This window comes from Astyanax mexicanus, chromosome 22 (assembly GCF_023375975.1).
Source record: "Astyanax mexicanus isolate ESR-SI-001 chromosome 22, AstMex3_surface, whole genome shotgun sequence".
NCBI classification, from domain to species: domain Eukaryota; kingdom Metazoa; phylum Chordata; class Actinopteri; order Characiformes; family Acestrorhamphidae; genus Astyanax; species Astyanax mexicanus.
In genome coordinates this window covers 16,674,602-16,687,803 of record NC_064429.1, presented here as the reverse complement: position 1 = coordinate 16,687,803, position 13,202 = coordinate 16,674,602, and the positions used below count along the sequence as shown (strand labels likewise).

At 37.0% G+C, this 13,202-nt stretch overlaps 1 protein-coding gene across 1 annotated transcript in view; it reads right to left on the bottom strand.

The window, feature by feature from the left end:
• LOC125786735 (cyclin-dependent kinase 5 activator 1-like) overlaps window positions 1-13,202 on the bottom strand; it is an 832,135-nt gene that overhangs the window by 783,026 nt on the left and 35,907 nt on the right. The gene's annotated exons all lie outside the window — the stretch shown is intronic.

Genomic DNA, 13,202 nt, shown 5'->3' with positions numbered 1-13,202 from the left:
GAAATATTTTAGTATAGAAAATGAGCCATAACGCAGATCTCAATTTAGATAATATCTGATTTAGATTTATCTAAACTATTTATTAAGGGCCCTCTATGAGAATGGGTGATTGCACCGAACATGCGGAAGAATCATTTTAAACTGGGCGGGTGTGATGCGGTCTCCTTTCAGAGCGGAAGAATCTGATTACAGTTTATGTTCAGTCAGAGAGAGAAAGCACTTAGTCAGAAACTTCGCTCCTTCGTTTCTTAGGTTTCACTATTGGTGAATGAGCTTCTGAGCTCTGAGTTCCCCCTTCTGAAATCTCCATTGCTCCACCAGCCGCTTGCGTTCAGTAAAACGGAGCCAGATCTTCTTTTAGAGGCTGTACGTGTGACGTAAGTACGTAAAAACGTGTGATGTAGCCAGAACACCCGCAAAAAGTGACTCGACACCCCTGTTTTTAGAATTTATATATTAGGCCTAGCAGGGATGGTGGTTCCAGTATGCTGGTACCATTAAACACAATATTTTTTGTCCAAAATATTTTTGTCAGAAATGCTTCTGCTTTTAGTTTAGAAACAAAATTATACAGCCTGCCACTTTAAGTAAAAAAAGTAAGTATCGATTAGCCAGTAATGATATCAATCATTAGGTCAGAGTCTACTCCAAAATTTAGTTTAGTGAAAAGATTATCTTAACGTATAGAGAAAGTGTTTAACACAATGCTTGCTTGACGATTTAACAATTCTTTTTGCGCTAACATGATTTTGAAGTCCAGATCAGATGAGTTGTGGAAACAACAGGCGATGGAATAATGTAGATGGAATTAAGTCAAGATAGGAATCTGTGGACATAATCAATGTGTGTTTGGAGGGAAAAAAACAACTAAAAAATGCATTTTATGAAAAGTACTAATTTTTAACTGTAAAGCATGGGGGTGGATGCATTATACTTTGGGCTTGTTTTGCAGTACTGCATTATCATGGCTGAAGCTGATAAGAGGAAAGGCTTTTACAACAGGATGAAATAATCAAATTATACCTGAAATATACCCGGACTTCTGGAAGGTATAGTGTGGTAAAATGCCAACTACAAGAAAATAAAATAATTCTGGCTGCCTTTATATAAAATGCATAGCATATATGCCATAGCAAAGCATACACTGTATATGTATATATATGCAAACATGCTGATTTCCTCTTATTCACTTCCCAGATAAGCTGTGGCACATTCTTTAGCGGGCCTTTAAGTTCACCATACATAAACGCACTAAACAACAGTGGACCTGGACTATTTTAATACAGAACATATTCAATCTATCTCTGTGCTGACAGGCACAAATTTACACTTAGCGTGCGCTTTAAAGACAATCCCCCTGTCTTTATAGGCCCCTCTGCGTACTTGCTTGCCTGCTCTCTTTCTGATCAGTGCTTGTACCTGGCATATGGATGCGTGCCTTTCGGATTCTTAGCATTGCGTAAAAAGAACAATCAGAGTGTGGCGAAGGTATTTGGGTTGCACCTGTTTCTGCACCTCTAGCTAATGTCTGCCAGGAGTCGCACGTTAAATCCTTAAAGCTGAGTGAACCAGGATGTCATGTGGTCACTCCATGTGTGATCTGTACTTGGTTTGTCCAGATTTTGCTTAAAGTCCCCAAAAAAAAATAAATGGATGAATTAAGCAGAAGAAAACTTGGATACAGTATGTACAATTTATATAATTCCCCCCCCCCCCCCCCCCCCCAATCAATACAATCCATTTAGGAATAACTAATTGTGAAAATAGCTCTAACCTCACAGCTTAGCTATTAGCAGAAATTAATAAGAAATAAATGTATGTGATGATACCACATTAATAAAAATTTGATTTTCACATGCAATAGTTGTAAGGAAGCAAAGTCATGAATTTGAGTGAATATATTTACATATTTTAGTGACTGAGTTCTAGCTACTTTTAAAATCTATTTGTGGCTGGTTTCACTAACTTCAAGCAAATAATGGGAAGATCATGCTAAATAATCCTTAAAATAATCAAATAAATCACATTTATAATTAGCTATATTCGATATAAACAAATTATTTCATGTTAAGTTTCTGTTCAGTTAACAGTTAGGACTAAAGAAAAAAGTAGCATTTTGTGACCTAGCTATGGCTAAAGCTATCCTATTTTTAGATTGCTTATTAGCTAACCTAGCTAACTAGCTAGTTAGTAGTACGAAAAGCTGCATTTATGTAGAAAAAGCTCCACTGATGTGTGTGTAAATTAGGTGATTTTACTTTCTTAACTGTTTTAAAGCAACACTGTGTAGCATTTTACCTTAAATTTGCAGATTCAAAATGATTGTGTTGGTCCACTGTCTTCTGTGTGGAGAGTAGTGCTGTTGTTGTTGATACTACAGGCTTAGCATGCTGCTAACTGCAGCAGGGTACATGCATACTTGTTGTGACAAAGTTGGGTTAGCATTTTGATTATTGCACATTTTCTAATTGCCCTTTCTGAAAAGGCACAATATGGGGCAGCATGAAAGAGCAGATTTTACATACAGTGGTGCTTGAAAGTTAGTGAACCCTTTTGATTGTTCTATATTTCTGCATAAACATGACCTTAAACATCATCAGATTTTTACACAATTCAAGCCCTAGAAGTAGTAAGTTAATAGATTATACAAAACAGAATACTTATTCATTTATTTTTTGAGGAACATTATCCAATATTATTTATTTGTGAGTGGCAAAAATATGCAAAACTGTGTTAAAGTCAGGATTTTGATTTGGCTCTATTCCAAAACATTAACTTGGAATAGAGCCAAATCTAACTAACATGGTAGAATAAGTTGTGCGCTCATGGTCATTGTCTTGCTGCATGACCCACCTTCTTCTGAGATTCAGGTTATGGCTTTCACTTCTGTATAAACTGTATAGCATTCTTTAAAAGACAATAGCAAAAATATATAATATTTAATGAAATATTTACACAAGAATTGCATCACTTTACACCTCACATCTTTGCACCAAATATGCTCCAATATTAATCAATTCATTTTTTTTACACTGGATGACAACAATGAACCTTTTTACAATGTATTTTGAAAAAATTAAAGTATATTTACATTTTACAACAACTTAATAGTTTAAACAAAACAGCTAAATAGCTTACATAATTAAATAAATCACGTTTAAGTAAAAAAAATAGTCATAGCTTTTATACGTATCATGTGTTGCAACCAGTTTAAAATGCTTATCATTGTGTATAAATGTGCATTTTGTGTATGCCATGCCATGTTTGAAATAAAAGCATACAACTTTCATAGGGAAGCAATAAGATAAAATATTTCAACCATGTTTTTTAAACAGATTAGCCGCTATGCATGCTTTTAGTGAAAAGGAGGTACATCATCATAATAGCATTCGGATGTAGGAAATGTATCAGTTTGTCCAAAAAAGTCAGTACGATAAAGCTAATATTAATCCAGTGTTCAGAGGAGTCATGAGGCCAGGTCAGGAGCGCTGTATGACTCTCTTGTTACAGTCCGGTCTATACGTCCTGAAGCTACACTCATCTTTTTTTAGCTTTTAGATCTACCATTAGCAGGCATCTGCACTCAAAGCAAATATCTACGGTTCACATACCGCGGCCGCACAGTTACCCCGACCGCGCCAGGGTCAGCGGTTCAATAGCTAACAATGCCAGCCACAGCTGCTGTGACCCCCACAGCGCTGCTTAGCAAAACTGCAACCGCACATAAATTGTCCAAAGCTGACTGTACTCCACAAACTGCTGGCGAGATGCAGCAATTTTTCACACGTCACTATTAATACAGACTCCACAGCGCGCTCATGCTATCTTTGCTGGGCCGTGCCAAGCTGACATGTTTGCATGTCATCATGGGGAACAAGCTTGCGAGCCTCATCGCCATGCTGGTAAACACAAACTTCTCCAGACAGCCAAAATTGTCATGACCTGAGCTGCTGTGCTGTTTTTGTTTTGTGGTGTGAAAGTTAGTACTGTATGTAACTACATTAAATACACAAGAAAAATAAAGGTAATGTACTGTATGTATTATGTAATGTAAAGAAGTGGACGATTTAACAAATATAAAACATAAATCTCATAACTAAGTACTTTGCATTTTAATTTATTTATGTTGCTATTTATAGGTATATGTTGAGTAAAATGAACATTGTTGTTTTATTTTATAAACTATGGACAAAATTTCTCCCCAAATTCCAAATAAAAATATTGTCATTTACAGCATTTATTTGCAGAAAATGAGAAATGACTGAAATAACAAAAAAGACAGAGATCAAATAATGCAAAGAAAACAAGTTCCTATTCACAAATTCAGAAATCAATATTTGATGAAATAATCCTGGGTTTTAAATCACGGTTTTCATGCATTTGGGCATGTTTTTCTCCACCAGTCTTACACACTGCTTTTGGATAACTTTATGCCACTCCTGGTGCAAAAAAATCAAGCAGTTCAGTTTGGTTTGATGGCTTGTGATCATCCATCCTCCTCTTGATTATATTCCAAAGGTTTTCAATTTGGTAAAATCAAAGAAACTCATAATTTTTAGTGGTCTCTTATTTTTTTCCCAGAGCTGTAGTATATAAAAGTACAAGGTCATTTAAAAACAGGCTGGACTAAAATAAATAACTTTTACAACAATACATAATAAACAGAATGAACAAACGTGAATGAGCAGGTGAGTTTCCTCTGCTGAGAAGCGTTGGACACGTCTTGGTAGCTGCATCCCTGAAATAGCAATCCACAAAAGTCAGAGTGCACCTGGCTCTTAAAAGAAAATGGAAAGGGAAGCTAATTGGTTTGATGCATGTTACACCCAAACCACATTTATGATATTTAGTGCATGCCTTTTGCATGTTTCAAGCTTCGCAAGACCCACCTTAAATCAAGCTGCATGGTGCGCAGATAAAGGTGTTTAGATAATGCTTATGGAAATAGGGCCCCAGGTGCCTCATTAGTACAAGCATATCAAATTCTTAGTTAGAAAAATTCTAATGCCTAAGTTTTGCAGCTAAATTAAAACTTGTGTTAAACAGTAAGTTAACCAAATTACAAACTCCCTGTCTGGGAGTCAAACAAAGCTAAACCCATTAATTGAATACATGACTATTTGGCCAGCATCAGTTTCTGTCTGTTTAGATTTAAAATTGTTAATTAATTTTTGTGCGATCTGCAAAATGTTTTGCAAGCTGTAAAGCTTTAGGCTTTGTAACCCTGCTCTGGTTTGTGGAAAATGGTTTGTGCCAGTCTTTTTTTGGTACAAACAGCAGAAATATTGAACATGGAGCTCAAAGGAAATGCAGGATATGTGCCCTTTCATACTTTATGTCAAGTAGATCCGTACATCCAGGCCAAGAATCATTTAAGAAGCGTTATATTTAAGAGCTGTGAAGAGGCTGCTTCGAGCTTTCCTCCTCGGCCAGAGTAAAAATACAGGGCTGCGGAAATCCAGTGTAAAACTATACGCAACTAATCTTTGGCTGCACTGTAGGTATTCTGCAGAGCCCACTCTGATTACCGCAGCTCTGAGCCAGGGCAGTCAGGTAGCGGTGAAGCCTGATTTACTGCATGCGGACGTGCTGGGGAAATTCCCTGCTAATTGTTTGGAGCCCAAATACAGATCGCTGTTTGTTGTTTTTATTTTCTACATGGCCAGAACTTTTGGGAGGTGGGGGGCTGGAGGGATGAACGAACATTCGAGATTGATTACTCTCTTCTACAGCGAAGATCAGAGCGTGCCGAATTTGCCGTGACCTAAAGGAATGGGCACCTGTGCAAAAGGCTGGTGCTAAAATGAAGATGTACGATCCTAAGAGAGGCACACACACACACACACACACACATGCATGTGGAAGTGGATAATTGATTGGGGACAGTTCTCCTGCTGGTGTGTCCTCCGGCAAAACTCCAGGAAGAGCCTGAGGAGTTGTGGTCTGGGAGGTGAAGGGGTTGTAGTGTAGTGAACCTCAGGAAGAAAGACAGAATGATGGTCAGGGGGATTCAGAACAAACACGCTAGCTGCATAGCCTAGGGCTAAACGCTAACGTGATCACCAGGAGAGAACATAAGGGACGTTCCTACTTAATTGTATTGACACAAGTTAACACCTCTCTTACAAATAGAGGTTTCTACCTAGTTCTTGGCTCAGTAGTAAAGGAATAATTTAATATTGAATAGAATTGTACAGCTTTGGAAAAAATGAGACCACTTAAAAATGATGAGTTTCTTTGATTTTACCAAATTGAAAACCTCTGGAATATAATCAAGAGGAAGATGGATGATCACAAACCATCAAACCAAGCTGAACTGCTTTGAATTTTTGCACCAGGAGTGGCATAAAGTTATCCAAAAGCAGCATGTAAGACTGGTGGAGAAGAACATGCACGATACATGTGATTAAAAACCAGGGTTATTCCAAATCTATGAATATGAACTTGTTTTCTTTGCATTATTTGAGGTCTAAAAGCTCTGCATCTTTTTTTTATTTCAGCCATTTCTTGTCTTCTTCAAATAAATGGGCAAATAAAATAGGATAGAAATGTTGTCCGTAGTTTAAAGAATTAAAAAAACAATGTTCATTTTACTCAAACATGCACCTATAAAAAGCTAAATCAGAGAAACTGATTCAGAAACTGAAGTGGCCTTTTTTCCAGAGCTGTACATTACTTATACATTACGCAACTCTATGTAACGTTTTTATGGTAAAATAGTAAACCTTAAATTGCTGATGTTGATGCTGATTTGTGTAATAGAGAGATCATTGCCACTCTGTGCTCAAAGAACGTCTGTGTTCCCCGAAGCTTATGACAGTGTCAAGCGAAACTACTTTGCCACAAAGAAGAAAAGAAACTCATGAAGAAACTTTTTCAAACTGTGCACTGATATTTACACTGCTGCCTCTTTTTTGTTCCTAAGCTGTCGCCATGTTTGTTGTGATCAGAAACTTTTGACTAAATTGCCATCCAGAGGACATACTTCTTAACATTCATTCCACTGCAAAGGAGGCACAGTAGTATATACGCAGAGATTTGTACAATGTTTGAAATGGACCTATTAAGTTTCTCACCAATTTGGCTATGCCGATTACCCCACCTACCCATCTAGTGATGTGGAGAGAGAATACCGTCTACCCACCCAGAGAGAGTTAGGCCAATTGTGCTCTCTCAGGACTTCAGATGCAAGGAAGCATTTGATTGCAAGCAGCATGACTGAGATGCAAACCAGTGATCTTCTAACCCTAGTGGCAGTGCCCTCGTCCGCTGGACCACTCAGATCCACAGATTTGAACAATTTCATCTTATTAGAGAAAACAGCAAAAACATATATTTTAATGTAACTCCTTGAAAGCACCCTTAAAAAACAACTAGCTAAGCCTATGCCACTCATTCCACTCATTTGCTTTGTGCAATGTCAGGATCTATCATAGCACTTTTCCAATGGCGGTGAACACGGTTTGTGATGAAGAGCCTAGTTTTCTTTGTTTTCCACTGTGAACGAGTGTTCTTGGTTCCAGAACCTACTTTTTGTTGGTGGAAACACAGCGAACCTGGTTCAAAATTAGGTTTGCGAACCAGAATGGTGTCAGTTCCACGTTGGTGGAAAAGCGATATCAGTGTTCCCTAATGGCATCACACTGTACCACTGCACCAGTGATATTGTAACACTGTACCACTGCACCAGTGATATTGTAACACTGTACCAGTGATATTGTAACACTGTACCACAGCTAATGACTGGCTCTTGTTAAAAGGTCATGTTAACGTCATTACAACATTTTAATGTTATTGTTAAAATATATATTTGACTAAAAGGAAGGAAATGTATCACATTTTAGGGGGGAAATGGGCAGATTTTTTTAGAGAGTGCTAAGTCAACAAACAATCACTGCAAGTATCATCTATCATAGCAAATTGTCTTTGGAAAGTTAACTAACCACACATTAGCAGAGCATCCAACCATATGATGGGCATGTACATTTGGTCTCCCCAATGTTCAATTCAAGTAATGGCCTTTGTTTTTGCTAAGAGTAAAGGCAGCCTCTGGACCATCTGAACTGATACATATTGGACATTTTAATAGCAGCTCTGAACCCTGTCAGGTTGAGGATGTCACAGCCCGGAAACGTGAGGTAGTTTGCCTCTTAAATTTTTCCCACTTTTACGAATTCCGAAATGTGCCGGCTGACAGTCCTTGTCACCAGCTAATGCCTTCATTTGACAGGTGGCTCTGTCTGCACCAAGTGAACAGGTGCTTCTTTGTTCCTCATCAAATGCTTCAGGACCGACAGGCAAAAAAAGACCCACAGTCATTCCCACACATTAATGAGCCTGCTCTTTGTCCCGAGCAATCGTTCAGATCTTTTTCACTGATTAAACGCTCGGCTGATCTGCAGACTGTTTTGACATGGCGTGCTGGAACCGAGCAGCTCTCCTCACGTCTCTCGGGGCTCCGGCATTTAGGGATTGGGTGGGGTTGCGGTGCAGCGGGGTTGGTGGTGCAGGCTGAGAGGCTTTGACCCCTAAAGCTTGAAAATATGCCTGTGGGATTGAAGCGGACAATGGGATATAACCCAGAATCTCCTCCGCGGTTCTGCCTTGCTAGGATGGAATGTTCCAGCTGACTGTGGGCGAGTTCACAGGGCCTGGAGGGTTGAGGAGTGTTTCTGAGTGTTTCCACGTACGACAGCGGGTTGTTGTTTTAATGAAAGAGCCGATGCAAGTCATCAGTGAAAACACTGTGGAGTAAAGCAACATAGAAATGTCAAACTTCAATAAAAGACAACAGTTAGCGATTCCCAGAGCTCTCCATATTCCATGTTTAACAAAATGTCAGGCACTGAGAAGAAAGAAGAAAGGAAACTTTTCTGGGAAAGACCTTAAGATATTCATTCGAGGATGGAGCAGATAGTTAGGTTTAAAATGTTTGGAATACAGTCTTGTGCAACTTTTGGACCCCCTTGGCAAAATGACAACGATGTAGTTTTATGCATTAAGCTTTTGGACCAGTCTGATTTTATGATAATTTTTAAACAGACAAAAAAATATCATAGAAATGAATGGTACAATTTTTTGAAACCCCACATTTTAGACCCAAGATTTTTGGCACTTTATCTAAAATATTTACTTTCCGCCATTTAACTCCAAAAGTAAAAGAGTAAAAAATACTGTTAACAATATCTTAGCAACCTCCAATTAGCAGCTTATAGAAATCAACATTTAGTAGTATAGTATAGTATAGTATAGGGACACCTTAGCAGCCAACTTATTACTGAACTAACCACCAAGTGACATAATATATACAGTACTCACTTTCTTACCAGCCTTCACACTCTCTACTCATCTCTATGACATAATTCCACCATGTTTCAGCTTACTCAGCAAAAAAGTGCCTCATATCTCCAAGTCTTCTCTTGCCCATGTTTGACCTGTGAATGGAATATAAGGTGAGTTCTAACAACTACATCAAACACACAGTTAATATTGTTCAACTGTTTACCCACACAGTAAGAAATATATATTTGTAATTGCCTGTAATTGATTGTGTTTGAACCAGTGTGATACCTTAACTTTGGTTTACAGTGTATGGCATTTACAGTTATGTCATTGTTAAAATATTGTATAAATACATAAATGTTCTGTTCCACCTTAAAAGCTAAAAACGTTTGTTATGTTGCCATATCGGCATTAAAGGTGAAATGTTAAATTTGAACAATCCAACATCTTCATTTGAGTGATATACTGAAGGCAGTAAAGTGTATTTAAGTAGGCTTGTGCAGGTGCTAAATAAATGAAGATGCAAAACATTTGACCAATAATATGAGTGAAGCAGTCAGACAAGAGGAATGGTATGTCCCATTTTAGGGTTGTTTAAAATTATTCCAGGCATGGATACATTAAATTGATTATAATATTTCATATTATATAAAGAATGATATATATAAATGTTTAGACCAGAAGGTCCAGAGTGAGGATTTTCTCACTGAATTTATTTTACCCACTGGAAGCCAATCGTCATTGGCAGATTCCTGTCTGTGCCCAATTATGCCATAATACAACTGTTAAATAAGAATAAGAATGAATGTGGAAGAAACATCTAGTAAAATGTCCAGGGATTTGATCATATAAATAATTTGGTCTTCTTTGACCTGGTGGGTCTTAACACGTACCATCATGTTTGCCAGTGTCTTCTAACTCGCCTCACCTCTGCCTATTTGCCGTGTCAGTGGACCGATAGTGAACAGTCATGCCAGAGTAATAATAGTGGTTGTCTGGTGATGGGGAGAGCCCCAAATGAGGATCAGAGATTAGAGACAGCCCAAAGCCACTGATGAATAAGTCAGACACTCACTGTTTATCCACATCTGGTGGATTACCTCATCCTAGATACTGGAGGCTCTTACAGTAACAAATCACTTTTACAATTTAGAAGGTAAACAGATCCACACTGGCTACACTAAAGTCATTAATTGAGAGTTCTGTAACGAGCAACACAGCAATGTGTAGACTTTGCTGACTTCTTAGTCCTCCAGACAGTAAAACTGGAATGTTTTCAGGAGAGATTCCTTTAAAAACTTTTAAATAAAGACATTGTAAGGTTTTCGGAACAACAAGCACATTGAAGTAAAAATATTCTGATGTAGATATAATTGGAATATATTTACTCTCATTAAAACTATGTCACACAGCATTTCAGCAGATTAATATGCTGACACTATGGAAGACAATTGGCAGTGCTCTCTCTGGATGGAAAGATGCTGTTCTATCTCCATTACTCCCATAGTGATGCTGGTCAGCATAGGCCTCTGTTTGAAAATTGCAGGTGATAGAAGCCTTAGACAGGTGGTTTAACTAAATGGAGAAACTTGGATAAATAAATGGAAGAAAGAAAAAATAAGGATTGACAATATATCGCAATCATATTATCAGTGGATAATTACAAGTGAATTAAACTTTATTTTTGCTCACTCACGTTTAGCAGACTAAAGGCTTTCCACAAGAGGTCACTGTTAGTGCATAAATAGCACTGCATTAATATTTCTTTCAAATTGGTTGTCAGCATTGCCCTATGATTTCCATATTGGTGCATCGCTAATAAAGAATTTTTATATATAATTCTATATAATTCCCATATTAGTCCATCTCAAATATATAAAAATGTATTTGATATCTGCTTTGGCACACATTTTCTACACTGTTGCATCTTCAAAAGTAGAATATTGAGTAACAGCATTGGCATATAATTCCCATATCAGTGAATTATTAAGAAAAAATATTTAATGTTACTTGGCATTTGCCTAAAAGAATTACATATAACAAAGCATTTCCATATTTTGCTTCCATTTAAAAATACTGGCATTCACTTATAATTCTTTTTTTGTCTAATCTAATGATAGTTTCAAAGGCATTTCAAAATCATGCCATTACTGTGACATTATTCATGTGTTTTTTGTCATTTGCATATGTTGGGACACTAAAGCTATTATCCCCATGTTTGTTCTCACAACACTTTTCTCACAATACATTTTGGAGCTGAGGATACCAAGCAATGTTTCTTTCAGGTGTTATTTTGTCCCATTCTTTCTGCAAACAGTTCTGAATGTGTGCAAAAGTACACAGTTGTTGTTGTCATTATTTTTTTCTTTTTAAATTATTCACACATTCTCTACTGTGGACAGGTCAGGATTACAGGCAGGCCAAACCCTCTTCTTTTACATTCATACCTTTGTACTGTGTGCAGCATGTGGTTTTGCATTGTCCTGTTGAAGACAAATGTTTGTACAATGTTTGTCTGAATTCAAATAAATTTCATCTGTTTTGAGTTAAGTGAACATTTTTGTGGCCAAATTTTATTCACCTGACCATCACATTCAAAGTAATTACTATTCAAAGCAAATAATATAAAATATAATATACTATCATATATTTTGTGTTCTGGTTAAGTTGGCAGAAATTATATTAGTTACACAATTTTTACTAAAACCAATGTAGTATATAGTCGTTGAGATAAAATAATTTTGTAAATAAACTATATAAGTTCAGGAAAATCTTCATTTAAAAAAAAAAAAAAAATATATATATATATATATATATATATATATATATATATATATATATATATATATATATATATATAGCATTAAAAGAGATCATTTCGATTTCTGAATCAGTTTGTCTGATTTTGCTATTTATAGGTGTATGTTTGAGTTAAATGAACATTGTTGTTTTATTCTATAAACTACGGTCAACATTTCTCCCAAATTCCAAATGAAAATACTGAAATTTAGAGCATTTTTTTTGCAGAAAATGAGACGTTTACATGCATCTTGGAATGTTCTCCTCCAGTAGTCTTGCACACTGCTTTTGGATAACTTTATGCCACTCCTGGTGCAAAAATTTAAGCAGTTCAGCTTGGTTTGATGGCTTGTGATCGTCCATCTTCCTCTTGATTATATTCCAGAGGTTTTCAATTTGGTAAAATCAAAGAAACCCATAATTTTTAATCCAGAGAGTAAAACTGGAATGTTTTCAGGACAGATTCCTTTAAACTTTTCAAACTTTTAAATAAAGACATTGTAAGGTTTTCGGGAAGGTTTTTTAATTGGTCTCTTAATTTTTTTTTTCCAGATCTGTATATTTGTTAAGTTCACTGTACTTAAAAATGATATTACAAGAACTTAAAATTTCTTAGGTAATGGGTTACAACAAAAGTTTTGAGTTTAGTGAACTTATTTTACAGTGTACTTGTTATCATGTTTTACTACTCCACAAGTATATGCTACGGCACACAAAATTTTATTTAATTATTTACTTGAGGCTATTTTTGAGAAAAAAAATGTTTAAAATGATCAACCATACAAAAACCCACATTCTCAGAATTCACAGACAGTCTGAACGGTTCTTCCAAATACGAGCTTTTTCCACTGAAATATTGAAATGGTCTGACTGATAGCCCGCGAGGCGGAAGGAGACTGCTGAATAAATCAGAACCCCTGGAAAGTACTGAGTGCGCATGCGCGAGGCTCCACGGAGAGCGCGCGACACCTGAGTGCGGCTCGCGCTCGCGGCTGTGGGGTCTCCGCGTTTCCTCTGGAGCTCCTTCACTGCTCTGCGCACAGAGAGCTCACACGGTGTAAAGAGTGTAAAGACTATAAAAGAGTGTAAAGTGTGTAAAGTCGGGGCTTCAGGGTCTTATA